The sequence below is a fragment of the Strongylocentrotus purpuratus genome, unplaced genomic scaffold (genome assembly GCF_000002235.5).
Source record: "Strongylocentrotus purpuratus isolate Spur 01 unplaced genomic scaffold, Spur_5.0 spur5_scaffold_21, whole genome shotgun sequence".
Lineage (NCBI taxonomy): Eukaryota > Metazoa > Echinodermata > Echinoidea > Camarodonta > Strongylocentrotidae > Strongylocentrotus > Strongylocentrotus purpuratus.
This window is the reverse complement of record NW_022145607.1, coordinates 16345115-16365496: the sequence shown is the minus strand read 5'-3', so window position 1 is coordinate 16365496 and position 20382 is coordinate 16345115. Positions and strand designations below refer to the sequence as shown.

At 38.8% G+C, this 20382-nt stretch overlaps 3 long non-coding RNA genes across 3 annotated transcripts; 2 read left to right on the top strand and 1 right to left on the bottom strand.

Moving 5' to 3' along the window:
* The first annotated feature begins 623 nt into the window (after positions 1–623).
* Positions 624–8429, top strand: LOC115928251. Its single transcript, XR_004065978.1, has 4 exons — positions 624–777; positions 4761–4867; positions 7722–7793; positions 8083–8429. It is a non-coding gene; the product is annotated as an uncharacterized LOC115928251 (long non-coding RNA).
* A 329-nt stretch (positions 8430–8758) lies between these two features.
* Positions 8759–9628, top strand: LOC105447206. The gene is made up of 2 exons (XR_974005.2): positions 8759–9171; positions 9202–9628. It is a non-coding gene; the product is annotated as an uncharacterized LOC105447206 (long non-coding RNA).
* Positions 9629–11950: 2322 nt separating this feature from the next.
* On the bottom strand, positions 11951–15471 carry LOC105447207. The gene is made up of 2 exons (XR_004065942.1): positions 15288–15471; positions 11951–12828 (listed from the first exon to the last, which is right to left on the bottom strand). It is a non-coding gene; the product is annotated as an uncharacterized LOC105447207 (long non-coding RNA).
* Between the last annotated feature and the right edge of the window lie 4911 nt (positions 15472–20382).

The window sequence follows — 20382 nt, the reverse complement described above, 5'->3', positions numbered from 1 at the left end:
ACGCTGTACACAGTAGAGCTAATCAACGGATGTTTTTTCTAAGGAAGCTCAACAAATATAACGTTGACAGGACGATCTTGCATCTTTTCTATCAGTCTATCATTCAAAGTGTTCTTCTATTCAATCTCATTTGTTTTTATGGAAATCTCACACAAGCAGACAAAACTAAACTCGAACGTCGTAGGAAAATTGGCTCAACGGCTTATCGCCATTGAATTGAATTAAATTACCACCCCTACCAGTTTTGTTTGAAGATCGCTTATCGACTAAAATAACTTCTATCATGAAAGACCTATCACATCAACTAGTTTCTTGTTTTATCTTTATCCGCTCAGGAATCCGCCTGCGTGTACCAATAACCCGTAGAGTCAGATACAGAAATTCTTTTATTCCAAATTCCATGCACATCTATATGGTGGCCCTGAAGGGACATCGCGAAAAGACTAAATCGTGAAAAATATGCGATAAAATTCACGATATCGTCAATTTTATCGCATATTTTTCACGAAGAAATTCACGAAATCGTCAATTTCTTCGTGAAAAGTTCACGATAAAGTTCACGATAACACGATATCGTCAATTTCTTCGTGAAAAATATGCGATAAAGTTCACGATAAAATTCACGATTTCGTATATTTTATCGTGAACTTTATCTTAAACTTTTTTCTCCTGGCTTGGGCGCTTCGTAAACAAAACCAGCCCTAGCTTGATTGACATGAATTTGAAGACGATTAAATATTATGACGAGACGTTTTTACGATGATTTCTGTGAAAATGGTAGGTTTAACTTCATATTATGCTCTAGAGTCTATTTGTATTTTATCTTTGACAAGATAGGGATAAAAGTAATTGCACAGCGGAAAAATTACCCGGTATGCAATGGTCTAACGTTAGAGATGCACTGTTTTTAATTCCCATACATTCATTTCCATGTTGTAATATCTAGGCCCTATTGAGTAATGTAATTGATCTAGATCTAGGCCTACTTTTATTAGTAGGCCTACGAACTAGCACACTCAATTTATCAAACTGAGTCAACAAAGACTGATAGAGTCCATTGCAATAGCACACTCGTACTCATCGACTATAGACGCAAACTGAGCTGAGCTGAGCTGAGCTGATTCAATTCAATGAAAAGTTAGATCTAACTTTAGGCAAGCACCAGAGCTAGATCTACAAATCATGATCATGATTATAGATAAATCCAAGGGATCGTTTAACAATGTTAAGTCTCACTCTGAGATGCAATCATGCATGGCCCTAGATCTATGTGTTATTTATAATATTACTATGTCTGTGATACAGTGTAATAAATATCATTATTTTATGACATGATTAGGGGCGCTGGTCAGAGAATGAGGATCGTCTGCATAAACAAGGATATCCTAGAGTCGTAAAAACGGACAAATTGCGTTCGCGAACGTCTTTTTTTCATCGGCACTCTGCGGGTTTCAGGTTCCCAGCGCGGGCATCAGGGCATGCAAAAAAACAGATTCCTTGTAAGAAAATAACCCCAGTCTCCTTGGCGCTTGTTCAGAAACGTATCTAAAATTTGAGCTGTAACTCCGGCGTACTGGTGGGGGGGCTTGGGGGGGGGGGCGCCAGCCCCCCTCAAATAAAATTGAACCATGACTTATTTTCACAAGTAATGTATAAATGTTCGTGATATCATATGATTTTCAACAAAATGCTAGTTTCTCCATTATTTCTTGCAAACTGACCCATTCCCAAATAGCCAGGAAGAGCATGTATGTTGTTTATAGTCACTAAGGGCCTGATAGTGGCCACCAACAGTAACACTAATTCCTTTCCAGAAGCTACTGTGCAAAGCACGGTACTGTCGGGAGATAACATGCTACCCACCACTCGGGCTGAGCATGCACAGATTTGCGAACGAGCGTTCAATACTTACACCATGTAACACTGCACATATACCCTTAAGGGGCCCATGCAGTGGGGGGAATTGAATTCAGACAAGATTAAGAGTAGAGAACGGTATAACGAATCGTCTTAATCTTTCTCTAATAATTAATGAAACACAAAAATGATTTCAGACAAGGATTAAGAGTAATAATGTATTAAACGTCTAAGCTTCCGCGCTTAGCACGGGAGGGGGGGGGGGAACTGAATTCAGACAAGGATTAAGAGTCGGGACCGGTACAATGAATTGTCTTCTTTCTCTAATAATTAAATTTAACGTCATAGCTTCCGCGCTTTGCGCAGGAGGGGCGAAACAAGCTTTAAGAGTTGAGAACAGTACAACGGATCGTCTTCTTTCTCTAATAATTTAATGAAGTGTAAAAGCTTCCGCGCTTCGCGCGGGAGGGGAAAACTGAAAAATAACTTAGTTCCTGGCCCCGGGTTTAAAGGGTAAAATTTGTAGATATTTGGAAATTGACATTTTTATATTTGTCGGTAATAATATTGGTGGCTCGTTTTGTCGGTAATCGGCGGCCTCTACACCCTCCCCCCCCCCTCCCCCACTGAAAAAAATCTAGCAACGCCCCTGATAACGACACAGTTTATACACTCGAGATAATTTTTGCAAGTACTACTGGTGAAGTACCGACCACCGTATTTGTGCATTGTGCGGCATCAAAGCATCATTTATACAACTTCTCACGACGTGACAGATCACTTTTCTCTAACTTCTAACTAATCAGAGGGCCTCTTTTTTCTCCATGAAGTGCCGGTGGACATTAATGCGCCAAATGTGGTTCTCAAATTGCAAAAGATCCCTACTCTTGGAAGGGGTAGGAGAAAGCAATTTTACGTCATATTACTCCAGGAAGTGCCTGAAAATGCGTCTAATTTGGTTCTAAAATTGCAAATGCTTCTTACTCTGGGAGGAGGCCAGGACCCCCTCCCAGACCCACCCCCTGCTTGGTCGCTCCGCTCCCTCGCCGTTAAAGCCTCGTTCTGTTACTTCATCGTTTTACATATATTTCACCCCATGCCATTTTGTGCCCCCCCTCCCCCCCGGTAAGAAATTCCTGGATCCGCCACTGATGCCCATACCCCATGAGCTTCAGGGGCTTTGCCCCTTGAACCCCACCGGGGCTTTGCCCCTAGACCCCACTTTGAGAAACGTAATTCAGCGGGGCCTGCATGTTAGAGTGGGGTGATTCAGATTTTTTTTTTTGTCAGCCCCCCCAAACATTTTTGCTCATTACGCCACTGCCTACTATAACATACCGGTACCCAAAATGAGGTAAATATTCATTAAATGTCCAAATAAGATCATGAGTTAAAAGTCATTACCGGTATGTTTATTACCTGTTTCGTGTCAGTTTTTTTGTTATTTTTGGAGTATTTTTCGGAAAAACAATGATATTACTATACACTTTTTCTCAGGTTTCACGGCAAACCGCTGCACAATACAAGTGCATATCGATGGTGAGTTGCGGGCGGGCGCACGACTGTGTGAAGTTATCTACCGTAATGAGGATCCAAGACATAACTTCACACAGGCGCGCATCCGCCCGCAACCCACCATCGGTTTGCACTTGTATTGTGCAGCGGTTTGCCGTGAAAAAGTGTAGGTATACTGATATCATTGTTTTTCCGAAAAATACTCCAAAAATAACAAGAAAATTGACACGAAACAGGTAATAAACATAACAACTTTTAATTCACGATTTTTATTTGGACATTTAATGAATATTTACTTCATTTTGGGTATGTTTTGCCAGAGTTACGGGTCAAATTTTGGATAGGTTTCTAAACAAGCGCCATCTTCTTTTATGGGTTGTCCGTCTTCTCGAGGATTTATCGCCCCTAATGTGAAAGTCTCTGTACAAACTTAAGTCAATGTAAAATGCATCAATAAAAACATTGCGGAATCCGTTTTTCGCATCACCAACGCGCGGATTGGAAATTGGAAACGTCTGCGAAAATGCAGATGATCCTTATTCTTGTACCAGCTTCCCTACTGAATATTGAAGCCCTAAACAAATTTCGCTTCAAAATGATCATGAAGTGGCTCAAAAAAGTAATAATCTTTGAGTGACCGGTTTTACCATACTTATTTTCCTGAATAGACTAGGCTTAGGCCCTAGTTTATAAAAACCGTTAGGAAAACGCAAAGTTTGATTTCGATTTCCAATCATAAATAACTTGATAATCAGACAGACGATTGGCTTGTAAAAGTCACGGGATTCCTGACTGACCTAACAGAGGCTAAGCTAAAGGTTTAAAATTATGATTGCAGCATGAGCTAAATCCATGATTCTGTTTCAGAATCTGAGGCAATGTTACCGAGTCACTTTAAGTTAGATCTATATTACTATTAGGTATTCACTAGTCTATTTAGCGAATTACGGCTAGCACCCAGGCCAGGGGCCCGTTTCTCGAAACCGTCATAAGTCTAACTTCTTGACCAAATCAGCTTTAGTAAGCTACTTGTCCGCTACATGTTTCAAGAAGACCTCTTTGCCAAGATTAAGGACAACATCCTGACTAAGTACTACCGTATGTATTTATGACGCCTCTGACACGGTTATATCTCTGTCATAAACTTGATAAAAACATAAGACTCATAACTTTTTAGTCGATGGGCAGCGAACTCGTAGAGTCCTACGATGCATGAAGTCTAACCGTAAACGCTAAAGGGTAATCCAATCACAGTGTGATTATCTTACAAAAATTCATCTCTTGTAGTAAAAAAAAAGTGTTATGATGTTTTTCTTTTTCTTTTATAATGTGCAAAGTTTATCACTAGATTTTGTTTGCATATGTTTCTTTTATTATTCATTCAACAGATTACCTGGTTGGCATTCATGCAAGCAAGCCCTACAACTTGTAGTACAACTGCCATGTATCAACACTCCATACAAACCAGCTCAGGATGATGGGAACTAAGCTGAATGTATCCTTATTAAGTGTATGCGTTGAAATGATAACAAAATAAAAATTATCTTAGATAATGACGGGTTATAGATTGCTAAGCTGCTGTTACAGACACTGATGTTGTTTCCCTTCATATCCCTCGCATTCCCTTCTCTTTAACAACCCCTGGGGGCTGGCCTAAGATGTTGTTTTCTTTATGAAGGAGTGTTACTACAGTCGAACGACTGGTAATACTTTTTTTTTTAAATTGTCCTTGCTAAAAACCTAGTTGATACATATGATAATATAGTTGGGAGAATTCCGGAATTAAGCAGATCATTTTTTCAAATTTTGATCATTAATGATAGCCTGTTTTCACTCAAACTTTCAGATTATCTTTAAATGTATATCAAGCATTGAAGTCACTACCTTATCACCATTTTCTATCATCTGAACAATGTTAACAAGAACCTTAAATGAAGCTTGCACAAGAAATACTTTTATTTGTAAAGGTATGAACTAGAAATGTCCAATAGACACCAGTTTAAATATAAAAAGGACTACTTTATTTTTAAGACCTGTTAGAATTGTCAATGGAGAATTGGGCAGTTACCCTTTTTGTTTAAAAGTTGAAATGCAGTGTACATACCACATGTATGCTCATCTAAAGGTCTGTTAAAATGAGATCTGCTTACTATTCATAAGGACCGCTATTCATTAGGACCTCTTTCATAAGGCCCGCTATTCATGAGGACCACTATTCATAATTTGAGAAAAGGGTCATTATTCATTAGGGTCATTATTCATACATGTAAGAACCGCTATTCATAATCGAATAGGAGGGTTGCTTTTCATAATGTGAGAAGAGGGTGGCTATTCATGATGCGGAATGAGGGTCGCTATTCAAAATACTAGAAGAGGGTCATTATTCATAAGGACCGCTATTCATAAGGACCGCTTTCATAAGGACCGCTATTCATAATTTGAGAAAAGGGTCTTTATTCATTAGGGTCATTATTCATACATGTAAGAACCGCTATTCATAATCGAAGAAGGGGGTCGCTATAATACGAGAAGAGGGTGGCTATTCATAATACGAGAAGGGGGTCGCTATTCATAATACGAGAAGAGGGTGGCTATTCATAATACAATAAGAGGGTCGCTATTCATTTTAATTAATATAACCAGGCGCTGATCCAGGGGGGGGGGCCAGCGGGCCTTGCCCCCCCCCCCAAAAAAAAAAAGAAAAAGAAAGAGAGAGAAGGAAAAGAAGGGAAAGAGGGGAGAAAGAGAAAGAAAGAAGAGTTGCAAAAAGCCCTTGCCTCCACCCCTTCCCCACCCCCCAAAACGGGGGGAAGGAAGGGAAAGGGAAATAGGAGAGCTAAAAGGGAACAAAAAAGAGGAAGAAAAAAAGAAGGGGAGAACAGTTACAATTTTTCCCGCCAATAAGGTGTAGATCGGGGGGGGGGGGGGGGGGGCTCGGTTTATTTCTAATTCGATACCGGTGATTTACAAATGCTGCTGAAATGACATAATTTTCAGAGATTTTTCCCTCAATGTTTAGTAAATTATACTTTTTTATGCGTTTGTTGGAAAATGGCAAATTCATGAAGAAAGAAAGAAAGAATAGTGACCTGCCTTTGTCACAAAATAATAAGGTGCTCATATGCTCATCTGACTGTAATTATTGCCCAAAGCCCCTGAGCTTCAGGGGCTCTGCCCCCTGGAGCTAACCTAATTTGTGTCCTGTCAATGTCACAAATAAGGTATCAAAAGATGCTAATCTGACCGTAATTTATTACCCAAAACCCCTGAGCTTCTGGGGGCTCCGCCCCTGGACCCCACGCCAATTCGTGACCCGTCAGTGTCACAAATAGGGTATAAAAATATGCTCATCGATGGTAATTTAATGTATAAAACTCCTGAGCTTCTAGGGGCTCCACCCCTTGACCCCCGCAGGGGCTTCCCCCAAGACCCCACGCTAATTTATGCAATGCTCTACCTAATTTGTACCTACCCCCCCCCCCCCCCTCACCTACTTTAGAAACGTTCAGCGGGGCCTGCATGTAAGAGTGGGGTGGTGCGGATATTTTTTGTCTATCCCCTTGACGAAAATTGTTGGTAATATGTACTTGTCCTAAGGGAATGCTGCAGGGAGGGTGGGCCGAATGGCGCAGCGTGGTCGGACTGATTGGGGGTAGGGGTGATGTACATTATTGTAGCACGCCTTTTTTTCTTTATTTCTTCAAAAATGTTTGTTTTCAATAAATGTTTTCGACAAATATTCAAGGCCATGTATCATCCCCCCCCCCCCCCATCGCTATGCCACAGCCATGGGAGTGGGGGTGTCCCCTTTTCAAAATTCCCCTTGTTATTATTTTGTTTGCTTATTTAATTTTTATGAATAACGACCCTCATTCCGTATTATGAATAGCGACCCTCTTCCCGTATTATGAATAGCAACCTTCTTCCCGTATTATGAATAGCGATCCTCATTCCGCATTATGAATCAAGCAAGGTTACCACTTCTATAATATTGGCATCAAGAGAACTGTACTGGTATATTGGTATGCTTACGAGTCTTAATGTTCTTTTAATCAGGAACAATGTCACAGACCTAAATGTATGACCTTTGAAAAATTTTAAGTCATACATATTTTCAAGTCATTGTAAATGTGCAATTCATTTGATTTCAACCCCAAAAGTGTTCTGCAATACTTCACTTTATGTGTAAACCATTGGTAGGATCTTAACACATGAGTAACTAGTATTCCAAAGCTAACCTCTTGATATAATAGATGTGAAAACAGTTATTTAGTGTATATGTGGATGCTTTTCTAAGTTTAAAAAAAAATAGTTTTGCTCCTTGATTTCACAAATTCTATAATGCACAGTACTTTACCAGATTGCCTCTTACGGTAGCAGGGTATTCATGGAGCATTATCGAGATGGCATCAGGAAGAGAGGTATGAACTATGAAACAATTTTTGTATACGTGATGTTTTTGTATTTGTTATAATTTTATTCATGGATGTACCTAACCCGAAATATAAATCTTTCAAAAACCTGGAACATTTCTTAATAACATAAAACCCACCTTCATGTATCATTGCTTTGAATGGCATGCTCATAAAATATCTGATAATGCTATTGCATAATTTTAAATCAACTGTTGGGGCCTCCTAATATTATTATAGTATATATTTAATTGTATTTAGGGTTTAAACTGTGATATATTTATCTTTCCCTTTATAGTGTTCGGCAGGTGAAGCGCATTTGTAGAATCCTCAGACTTCGACGCCACTGCCCAGAATCATCTGAGCATGACATTGCCCGAGCTATTTGTCCGATGCCCTCTCGCCTTATCCTTGCTGATCACACTGTCCAACACTGCAATGTCATCAAGCTGCTCGGAGTGTTTATGCAGTCCAATATCAAATGGGACACTCATGATTGATGTCCCATTTGCAGGCCAAAACAAATGAAAAGGTTAAATTCCATGACATTTGAAAGATAATACTAATTTAGAATTGCCCTAAAGAAAGTTGGGCTTGAAAAAGTCTTCAAATGGGCCAATAAGTAACAGTCTTGATGTTCAGACCATTGTACCGAATGGTCATCTGTTTTATGCTGCGCAAAGATTCAATCAGTTTAATTTTGGCCGTCACAAGAAGTGGGTTATTGATGTAGACAAATGTTAATGTACCCTTTACAGCTCATTTCATGTATGTTATTACCAGAGAAGAAAAAAAAGCCAGTCAGACACTCAATAGTGTCTGACAGTGAAGTCTAGCAAGTATAAACGGGTTTCCTTGCATAATTTGAATATTAGGACACTGCTAACGTTTACATTTTACAGATAGGACATACATGACATATTCATAATTCCTGCAAAGTTCTACAGAATTTTAGGTTGGCTGCAAAAGGGACATAGTACCTTTAATATGAGGATTTTTTTTTAATTTTTTAATTTTGTATATATATATTTTTTTTGGGGGGGGTCTTTAGTAAAGATTAACTTTACTTTTATACCTCCGGCACATATTACAGCAGGAAGCATTAAGGTTAATTGTTCAATTTTTCTTTGAAAAAATACATCAGTACAACAAAATTTAATCAAATTTGGCAGGGATTATTCATGAGAAATGATAGGTTGTTGAGGTACCTTGCCCCTCAACGGAACCCCCGAAAATGTCCATACATGTATATAGCAATTTCTTTACTTTGACTCTAAAACTTAATGCTGACACTCAATAAAATTTGACATTTTGAGAGGGGATCTGAATTTGTTTGTATTGATTACTTTGCCCCTCATGAGGACTCAGGGGCAGTGCTCCCCTAAGGGTCTCAATTGTGGAAAATTATTACTTTTAGGTCTCTTGTACGTAGTGTTGCCAGATGTTTATGCATGGGGGGGGGGGGGTATATTAAAGAAATAATCATCTGTGGTACATTTTCGATGTAGGTACCCAAGGGCACAAGTGATAATATAGTAATATAGTATAGTAATAATTGATGTGGCCACTAATTTTACAGGCTCTGTTAAACACAAGGTCCATTGATCTCTTGTTATACATCTGTATGTTGTAATAAAGGTATTGAAATGATATTGATACGCAATTATGGTTCAAGGGGAAAAAATACTTGCGTTCATTCCAAAGTTTTCTCTCCACTATTTATACATGTAAATTGTTTAGCAATTGTTTGGCTCTCACATTGCTGAAGCAAATGGTCATTTGATGCCATATAAGATACTCATATGTTTGCAATTTTCCATTCTCAAATAAGCAGGGGCGGCGATCCCGTCCCCCCCCCCCCCCTCAATTTTTTTTAGGGGGGGGGGATCATCCCCCCCTGAAAAATTGAAAAAGTGAGAAAAAAAGTGTATAGCAAATACTGACTAAAGACTGTAACAAACTTTTAGGCTCTGGAGGGCCCTAGAGTGCAGCGTTTAGACAAATAAAAATGCAAAAATCTTCTCGCTCTGGAGCTACGCTCCCCCGCATAATATTCTTCGAAGTGTACAGTAAATATTCTCGAAAAGTGAAGTGTGAAACAGGTATATTGCTTGTTTTTATACTATTCTTTTGCTAATTAAAGTATGTAATTTGTTAATACAACAAAACTTCAAAAACCTGTGAGGTGATAGTCACTTCCGTAACCTCTACCCCTCTCTTTCTCTTTGCTCCCTCGCCTTGGCGTAATGATGAGGGGGGGGGGGGCTTGGGGGCAATTGCCCCCGTGATAAAATTCAAACTTGATTTATTTCTAACTCGATACCAGTGATTTACAAATGTTGCTGAAATGGCATGGCTCTGCCCCCTGGACCCCACCAGGGGCTCTACGACGAGCCCCTGGATGCTCATCTGACCGTTATTAAATGCCTAAAACCCATGAGCTTCACGGGCCTACGCCCCTGGACCACATGCCAATTTACGCTCCACTTGCTATGCTCGCTTTGCTCTACCTAATAAAATACTTTAGCCTCCCCCTCTATGAAAAACGTTCCGCGAGGCCTGCATGTACAATGTTAGAGTGGGGATGCAGATTTGTTTTCTCCCCCCCCCCCCAACGTTTTTGTTCAATATACGCCACTGCTCCCCCGTCCTTCGCATTTCGTCCCCCCCGGTCATGAAAAGAAATCGCCACCCCTGCAAATAAGCATTACCGCCAATTATGTTATTAAATGTACTTCTGTTTTGTCTTCCACACTAAATAGATGGGCATTTTTAAGCACATTTTTTAAATGTTCTTGAAAATCTATTACAAAAGCTGTGTGTATCAACTACAGATCTATTTTCCTATGTTCATACTTGTTTATACAGTTTATATTAAAATAACCTAACAAATGTTACCATAATCATGTTTGGTGTTGGTTATTACTTCATGTGTCAACAAACACTACACGTTTCAAGTGTAATCAGTTTTTGAGAGGTTTCAAGAAATGTAAAGTGTTAGCAGCCCAAGTTTTGTGGCAAAAATTAACACACACTTCTGCAAATATTTTTTAAAACAAATATGTTTGAAGATGAATATTGATGACAGAATGCCCTATTTGAGTTTATTGTTGTAGGCAGAAAACCCCAATTTCAGTTTCTTAAATTTTGCAGCAGTTTTTGTTTCAATATCACTTTATTAACAAACATGATTATAGTACATACACTTGTATAGATACTACAAGTAGAAAAGAGAAGAAGCCCAGGTCATGTTTTATTATTAACAATGCAGGGCTAATACTTCATATTATTCCTAATGGAATTTGTGATGCATAATGTAGACAAATATTAACGGACACGTTTAACATATCGTCTGTTTGGGGTCACAAGGGCCCTGACTCCATGTCAAAGTAATACAGATCAATGCCACTGTGGCTCCAAACAGACAATGCATTCAAAATTAATAAATAGAATTTAGAAACAATATATGTGACTGATATGTGTAAATTACATTATAGAGAGAGAAAACAAATTGATTTTATCTGAACTCTACATTCATACAAAAGCTGTAGAACAAGTATGAATGATGAATTAAGCATAACAAGAAACATGACCAAGAGGAATGATAGGAAGCAGAATGAGAAGAAGAAATAAGAATGAGAGAGGAAAAGGGGGCAGAAGAAGAAAGAGAAGAAGAAAAATAGACAGAAAGAGAATAAAAAGGGAGAAAAGAGAAGAAAGAAAGAAAAGGAGGGGATCAAGAAACAGGAAGAAAAAGAGTAAGAATGTGGAATATGCATTTATTAAGACTTCAGAAGGCTGTGGCCCTCCCAACATGGCTTATCCTTAGAGCAGTATATTGTAAAGGAAGAAGTTACTGCAATCTTTGATACGGTGTAAAATACGTTCAGAAATTATACAGACGTGTCCTTGTAACAAACACAATCAAATAATTGGATCAAATTACCATAAAAAATGAGTGCTTCAGAGCATGTTTGTGGCTTTTTGAAAAGATGTTGCTGCATATAGAGTTTTGGCAAGAACTGGATTAGGAGTTGAATGATCATGATCGATGATCGTAACTTGGTCAACATCCCAATTAATTCCTAATTTAATTCTTCCTTTTCTCTCTACTGTGATTCACGAGAGACCAGACAGCTATAATACAAAATAGTGGACACAAGATATATCATTTAAACCATGAGCGTTTATTCAAATCCGTGCTAAAATCTAGCCAGGAAATATTCCAATAACAGTCACATGTTAACAATTAAGGTAGTCTATTTATAAAGCGAAAGACTGCCGCTTTTCAAATTACACTACATTATCATCAAACTTGTCGAATGCGTTGATGTTATTGTCAATGATGATGAACCGACGATGTCAAAGAAACAATTAGGGTCTATTCTGTTGATGACGACAAAGGTATAGTTTTTGATGATCTCGAAGAAACAAGATTTGACGATGTGGAAAAGAAGACCGAAGTTTCTGACGATGTCGAAGAAACAAGAAGAGACGATGTGGAAAAGAATAGCAAAGTTTCTGACGATGTGGAAGGTAAGCGTAAATCCTGATCTTCAAACAAAGAACGGAAATCGACGGTGTAAATATACAAACTGGGGTTTGTATACTGTTAAACAGAAAGATGGCGTGGTCTTCATACAAAGAAACGATGTCGATGATGGCGAAAGTAAAGTTATCATGATGATTATGAACAAAGAAACGAATGGTCGATGTCAAAGGTAGAGTTCTGATGATGAATGAAGACACGGAAGGTCAATGTTGAGGATAAAAAAGGAAAATGGCGACTTTCAAACAACCAAAATAAGGTTTTCAGCACAAAAGTGATGATGCAGGCAAGTCAGTCAAACTGTTGCTTTATTGATATATTGCCGAAACAACACAATACAAAAGAAATATCACTGGATACTGAATGGTGCCAAATCGAGGAGGAACAAATAAGCAAAGGTCCTCCCGTTACCACTTTCTCCCATTGCCAAACAGTACTGTTGATCAATTAAATCCAATTGCGTCACATCTATTTCATGCTTGTAGTCAGTAGTTCCTGCAATAATAACATAAAGAATACATTTTTGATTACACAGAGAAACAGAATTTAGACAATTATTTGGCAGAGAGATTTTCAGGATTGAAGACAAGTTTGATTTTGCTCCAGAAGTTTGGATCTATCACTGCATCAGTGTCATAAATTATCAATTATCTCCAAGCTCCGATACAGTTTTACATATTGTTAGTGTTACCACGGTTAACAGTCCGTGTCTGCATGCATGGGCCTGGCCATGTACAATTTTTGGTTTACTTTTTAAATAAATATCTTTCAAACCCTGCTCTGCAGTTGCAGTACCATCACTCTGGAAACAATATCCGACCTAGGCCACACATAGCAGCATTAGTGTACTTTTTTGTATTACCTCTATTGATTCTCAACATTTTAAACAACACTGTACAAAACTCAACTGAGATCACTCAAAATAAATTGGTACTTTAGTGACAATTGATGACACCTATATAGCAGTAAAATAGTCTTTTCAACTAACCGATGTTAGAAAAAATTCTTTGAAAATTAAAATCGTGAGTCTACTGTCAAACTTGCCGATCATATCAGCCACTTCGTACTCATTGTGTCCACGAGTGTGTAATTGTGTGCAATCGATTGCCCTCTCAGCACGTATGCAGCGCTATAGAGGTCTACTAGTGCTACTATGCTTGGGGTCCAGACAACTCGCCACAAAGACAACCCGCCCCAAGACAACCCGCCACAATACCCTGGACATCTCGCCACAATACCCTGGACAACTCGCCACAGGCGAGTTGTCCATGGTGGGGTGCCTTTTCGGACAACTCGCCAGACTTTTTTCCCCTCATGATTTCTAGATCTAGAATCCCTCATCTTCATGATCTTAGATGAAATTGTCATTTTATTTGTTCATTATTCTTTTATAAACACTGTCATGACAGGAAACATGGAAATTGTGAGTATTTTGAGAGCTGTTCTAAAGAATAAAGATGATTTTCCTTGCGCTTGCAACAAGACCCGCAACAAGAATCTATTTTGGACTGTGCGAAACTAACCTAGAAAATCTAGAAATAAACCATATTTCAATTTTATTTCGCGGGTCAACTGCCCCCTCCCCCATCAGGACGCCAGTGCTTCCAGTACCCTTTCATGAATTCCTACCATTAAAAATTATCAGAAGAGAAAAAGGACATGTACAAAGGATAAAGGGGCCCTTTAGGGGAACCTGAAAAAGTGAGGGCACAGTGTCCCCCCCCCCCCCCCCCCCCATGAAGAATGCCGCCTCTGACGAAACTAACCCAGAAAATCTAGAAATAGATCACATTTCAATTTTATTTCGCAGGTCAAATAACCTCCCCCCCCCCCCCTCATCAGTACACCAGTGCTTCCAGTATCCTACCATTAAACAATTTCTGAGACAGAAAGATGCAGCTGCTATAGACCTCGAGATCTAAATACCAAGTTATCCCAATGATATGGCGATCGTACGCCTTCGGTTTGTCAAAAATATATTATTGTTGCAAGGGAAATCAGCTTTATTCTTTATTCTTTGTAATGACTATGTTTATAAAAGCACGAAAATCATGAAAAATGACAATTTCATCTAAGATGAGGGATTTTAAATCTAGAAATCATGAGGGGAAAAAAGTGTGGCGAGTTGTCCGAAAAGGCACCCCACCCTGGACAACTCGCTTGTGGCGAGTTGTCCAGGGTATTGTGGCGAGATGTCCAGGGTATTGTGGCGGGTTGTCTTGGGGCGGGTTGTCTTTGTGGCGAGATGTCTAGAATTCCTATGCTTTACTGGAATGACCTAGGCTAGGCCCTAGCTTAATTAATAATTCATGTTGTTGCAAGCATTGAAAAAAATATTAAAAATAAAATGTCTGCCAATGCAATAATCACTGGAGCCTATAGTCTACATGTAGGTCTGCATCAGCTGCATGCAGCTAGCTAGTGCACTAGACCGAATTTTCTGTCTCTCTCGTTCGTTAGCCTCTTATTGGGGTAGGGTCGGCTCTCTCTAAAGTGAGAGCCGACCCGAGAGCCGACCCTACCCCAATATGAGAGGGAGCCGACCCTACCCTAATAAGACTTAAGAGGCTAACGAACGAAAGAGACAGAAAATTCGGTCTACTAGTCTAGTGCACTAGAATGCTACTATTCTATATTCTGCTAGCCGCTGCTACCTATTACTTATTAGTATTAGTTCTACATCGACTCTGTCAGTCTTTGTTGACTCAGTTTGAGAAATTGAGTGTGCTAGTACGTAGGCCTACTAATAAAAGTAGGCCTAGATCTAGATCAATTACATTACTCAATAGTCTATTACAACATGGAAATGAATGTATGGGAAAAAACAGTGCATCTCTAACTGTTAAACCATTAATTAATTGCATACCGGGTAATTTTTCCGCTGTGCAATTACTTTCATCCCTATCTTGTCAAAGATAAAATACAAATAGAGCATAATATGAAGTTAAACCTACCATTTTCACAGAAATCATCGTAAAAACGTCTCGTCATAATATTTAATCGTCTTCATTCAATCAAGCTAGGGCTGGTTTTGTTTACGAAGCGCCCAAGCCAGGAGAAAAAAGTTTAAGATAAAGTTCACGATAAAATATACGAAATCGTGAATTTTATCGTGAACTTTATCGTGAACTTTTCACGATAAAGTTCACGATATCGTGAATTTTATCGCCAATTTTTCACGACGAAATTGACGATATCGTGAATTTCGTGAATTTCGTCGTGAAAAATTGGCGATAAAATTCACGATATCGTGAACTTTATCGTGAAAAGTTCACGATTTAGTCGATTCGCGATGTCCCTTCAGAGCCACCATACATCTATATTGCACAAATAACACGAAGTTCTCAGCTTTGGGCGAAATAATAGCGATAATAGCGATAATAGCGATTATGATTATTTGTTAACTTTTTCTCTACCCACCCAGTAAAATAAATTTGTAGGGATTGGGTTGGAAAGTTTTCCACCTTATCACCTCTGTGGGTCAAACACATCCGTTGTTTAGCTCTGTTGCTGATTTTTGTCTACAGTACTATGGTGATGTATTTTCTGTCATGCATTATGATTGGAAATTATGCCCTCTCTCCTTCTATCTCTCCCCTTTCCAGGCACGTAGCCACGGGAGAGGGGTGCAAGGGGGAAGGTACGGGAGGGGGGGCACGTGCCCCCCAAAATTTCCAAGATCGGTTGAACTTTTTTAGACCCCCTTTTTTTTTTTACCTCGATCGATTACATGTATGTGCCCCACCCCCCACCCCCAAACATCAAACTCTGGCTACGTGTCTGCCCCTTTCCCTTTGGACCCTTACCAACTCTCCCTATATTTCTCTCTTTTATCAGTCCTTCGAGCTTGAGCTCTCTTTTCCGTTCTCTTTCTGCTCGTATTTCGATCGTGATACTGCTCCTATTCTACTTTCATATTCACATTTATATTCCTACCTGAATTTATTCATGATGTGATTCAGAATTGAATTTAGAATTCTTGCTATGTATAAGTCATAATCTGTCTTGTTATGTGTTGGGCTGAAAGCCGGAGGACCGTATCTGCTCATAGACTTTTTCTCTATAGAGTCTTGACGCCCTTCTGGCTTTCAGCACACGACACCATGTTTTTGTCTTATGTTTTATATATTACATGTTACACCAATGGAAGACAAATTTCTGTATTATATTATGGACAATAAAATCTCTCCCCCCCCCCCCCCCACTCCGAGAACGGACGGACCCCATGCGTGTTGCCAAAATGTCCTTTTCGTAACAAAAGAAAAAGGTCGACCGTATTGACTTTACACACCGGACTTTTGCTGAAAAGGGGGGGGGGGGTGCTGAAAAAGGCTCGTATACAAAAGAAAAAGGTCGAGCCGTATTGACTTTACACACCGGACTTTTGCTGAAAGGGGGGGGGGGGGTCGGTTGGAACACGCATATGCGTACCCTAAATAACACTGAGTGGGGGGGGCCGGGCTCTAGGCCTATTCAAATCTGAGAGTTACCCCTTTCACTTGACAAGTGCCCCCTTTATACTATTGTATGTCCTTAATCAGAACCATGATCTTGTTTTTATCCCATATAAATCCCGTATAAATGTGTTTCAATACATTTATAAGAATAAATTAGGTAACGATTACCGTGATAGGGCAATGATGTGATGGTTGACCAAATATTAATTGCTGATTTCAAAATTCTCTGCTGGGGTTCTACAAAAACAACCTTCCCTACCCGAACAAGTTTTCGACTCCCAAAAGTTAAGTGAGGAAAATATTGCAAGATTTAAAAATCGACAAATTGCTGTTAAAACCTCATGAATCTTTAACAGTCTCTTAAATTATCTGCTTGGCCGAAAAAACGGAAATGTACAACGTTGAACATTGTGAGGACTTCAAAATGAAGAGAAAGGGAAACTGGGTCCGTGAAATTTTGCAAGTTAAAACCTAGCGGGAAAACTTAAATGATGTCATTATGAAATTGAAATAAAGCTGAAGTATTCTGAAACGTACAAATTAACACATTAACATATACGCACTTTAAAAAATACGTCCGTCTTAAAATTGTAATTTTGAAGAAAAAAAAAACCCAAATTTCCCGGCCCTGCAATGAATGAGGTGTAACCGTAAACAGAATAACTAACGATTCATTAACTACCGCTGTTGTTTATCTTGCAAAATAATGTATTGAAATAATTTTAAAGTTAGCAATTAAAGTAAGAACTTGAACAGATCAACGTGCAACTTCCTATCCCCAAGGTTTTGTTCATTACGACACTGACTGCAAGGACGATTTTTTCTAAAGTCACTAAACGATGAGACGTAACAAAAGAGACTGCATCCAATCAACTACCCTGATTTTATCAGTGCAAACCAATCGGCTTTAATCTGCTGTACCTTGATTATCACGTGTCTTTACCGTAGCCAATCAATATGTGCAAGAACAAAATAGCACGTGCTTTCAGCCTCCCCTCGCGAGCTCAAAGTTCTTAGGAAAAAAAATTTTTGCGTCCGGGACCCAAAAAGAAATATACATACGCCACGCGACTATGAATAGGCTGCAGATAACATGAATTCCATAAATGTTAATATCGGGCTTGTGTGCATATACCAGTACGAACACCTGTACGAAATTCCATTATGACTGACAGATCAAGCAGGGACCGTCTCAAAATATGTTGAAAATCACCTGGCTCTGTAAACGAATTAACGCATACACAATTCAATCCCCGAAGCCTACCTGTTTTCCGTGCTGGATAATTTTCTATTCTTGTTTACAAAGTTTCATATCGGCTCTTTTAGTACGTGTTTAAAGCCCTCACCTGTACATTATACTGGTCTAGCGCCCCCTTTACTCCGAAGAGATCACGAGGCAATAAATGAAAGCCATCATGCAAGTGACGATCTTTAGTACTGTGTATTTTGAAAGATAATACAAGAAGTCATAAAAACAATTAGCTGCGCATAACGCAATATGAAACACTTTTATCTTTCGGTTATATTTTCCAATCAAACTGCAATTCTCTGATAAGTTCTTCTTTCAAGCTGCCTCCTCTGTGCATTTATTTGTTTATTTATTTATATATTAATGAATGTAATTAATTATTTTTTCCTGGGGAGGGGAGGGGGAGGGGGCGAAAACCGAAACCGCATTCTTATTAGCGCTGCTTAACACCTTTAATAAGTGCCCCTTCCCCCATGATGTCTTTCGTCTATGTCTGATCGTCAACGAAACAGAGTTAAGTCTTTTGTCAATTCTGTTTGTTGCTACGGCAGGCAACCAGGGAAAACGAATTCTTTTAATAACATTATGAAAATGCAAGCATCATTTTAAACAAACAGAACTTTGTTATTCCTAGCTCGTTTTTCCTGATTGAGGTGTCTTATGAAAGGGCAGAAAATGAACTTTCTAGAAAATGTGATTTTCTCTTTGAAAAATCTGATACCGTCCGCCAAATGACTTTTTGTTTCCCTCTCTTCAAATAGATTGTTATCACTCAGGCGTGAAATATAAGTTGCATCAAATGAAAGAGTAGGATCTAAGCTTTAAAAATATGTGCCATTTATTAATAATAATTGTGATAAAATTATGATAAAACATCGAAAGTTCTCGGTTTTCTTTTGTACGCGCCGGTATACGCGTTTATGGTAATTTTCTAGCCACCAGGGCCAGACCGGAGGGGGAAAAAAAAGGGGGGGAGTGGTGATAATGCGCATTGGCGAGACTTCCGGCCACCGCCTGCGTCTGTCGCTCTTTAGATCTTCAGTAGATCAAGATGGATGCTCACGATACCGACCCAGACCTACCAAGTCTCACGCAGATAGCTGGTCCATTATACTTTGTTTTGCATAGTAGAATATGAACTGTTCATTGTACATTGTGTACTTTTTGTAAACACTACATGCACTTTAGATCGAATTTGAAAGGCAATTCTTTTTTTTAAAGAAAGGACTTATGATGTCTGCGCATTAAACCTATTTTGAAGTGTACAGGTTGATGTTATTGCTTCTCCATTGAAATAAATATTTACATTGTGAATTTTACATCAGAAGCGCAATTTGATTTATTTTACATTGTCAACAACTGAAATGGTAATCCCTATCGCACTTCAAAATGCTCAAGAGGTTACAATTTTACAATACTTGTTTAGGAATACACTTTTTTTAAAACCCGTTTAGGGTGTGAATTCGGGAAAAAAACATGCGAAATCCTCATTATAGATGTATTTTGGTTCCAGAAGAAATCCTCGTGTAGAGGGTTTCAGGAACACCTGTGGTCACACATGCTTACAGTACATGACTGAGAACCCCGGCTAGGATTGACGCCCTCTGGGTGTATACGCTCAACACTTCTCTAAAATCGTTCCAAAAATATGGACCTGCTTTATCAACAGAATGCACACGAGATCAGTACTATGTGAAACACTGTTTGTCGTCAACTGAATCGAAATGAAACGAAGTTTGTTTTACATTGTCGGTGTGAGGATGGTTACATTTCTGTAGTGTGCAGCCTTGTCTTTGTTTTTGTCTTGTTTTGTCCTGTCATGTCTTGATTATCTTGTCATGTTTTGAATTGTTTTGTCATGTCTTGTCTTATCTTCCTACGTCAGTTTCCTGTCCTTTGTGTCCCGTTTTTTTGTAATTCTGATCTTTTTGTATATTTCGATTATTTAGACACTTTAAAAGAGTTTATGAAAATATGTTATTATATAATATATATTTTTTACTGTGATTATTAAGACAATTTAATATGATTGATGAAAATAATGTTCATATTATATTTATTCTTGGGAACCTACAAAAACAAGCTATGCTTTCCAGTAGGTTCCTGTTTCATTTCATAATTTTAAACTTAATTTGTCAACTATGTTCTTTAGTGTGCAAACAATTGATATAGGAAATGGAAAAAATTCGAATCAATCAATCAAATATATACCCATCATCTCTTTCTACATTTTTGTTCAAATAAAATTTGCTCTATTTCAACTCCATGAACTTGGACAAATTGGAATGTATAAGTATACCGACATCTCACCATCAGCACTACCAGTTCGGGAAACAAGGACAA